Raw genomic sequence first — 341 nt, 5'->3', positions numbered from 1 at the left:
CTCTGTAGCACATACTATTCAAACACACACACACAAACACATTCACTCTCTCACCCCCCCCACTCTGTTCCACCCACTGCAGTTTTGGTTTGGTCAGTTGCCAGTTCTCTTTTCTTTCAACCAGTGAGTGTAGGGTTACAGAGGATGTGATTCCACCCTTAAAAAAGACACAGGCTGCAGCCTTCTACAAAGAAGCACGCGGCCCGCATCACCAAACACCTCCAAACAGCCAAACAACAGGTCATACAATAATTCGCTACTTAACACCAGCTGATACCAGCTCACGGTAACGAACGCTTGTCGTGTCCAGACAGAGCGGGGTGCCGGCCTTCTGATCGACC

This window comes from Electrophorus electricus, chromosome 26 (genome assembly GCF_041902795.1).
Source record: "Electrophorus electricus isolate QZ-2024a chromosome 26, ASM4190279v1, whole genome shotgun sequence".
Taxonomy (NCBI): Eukaryota; Metazoa; Chordata; class Actinopteri; order Gymnotiformes; family Gymnotidae; genus Electrophorus; species Electrophorus electricus.
Note: the sequence above shows the minus strand (reverse complement) of the source record.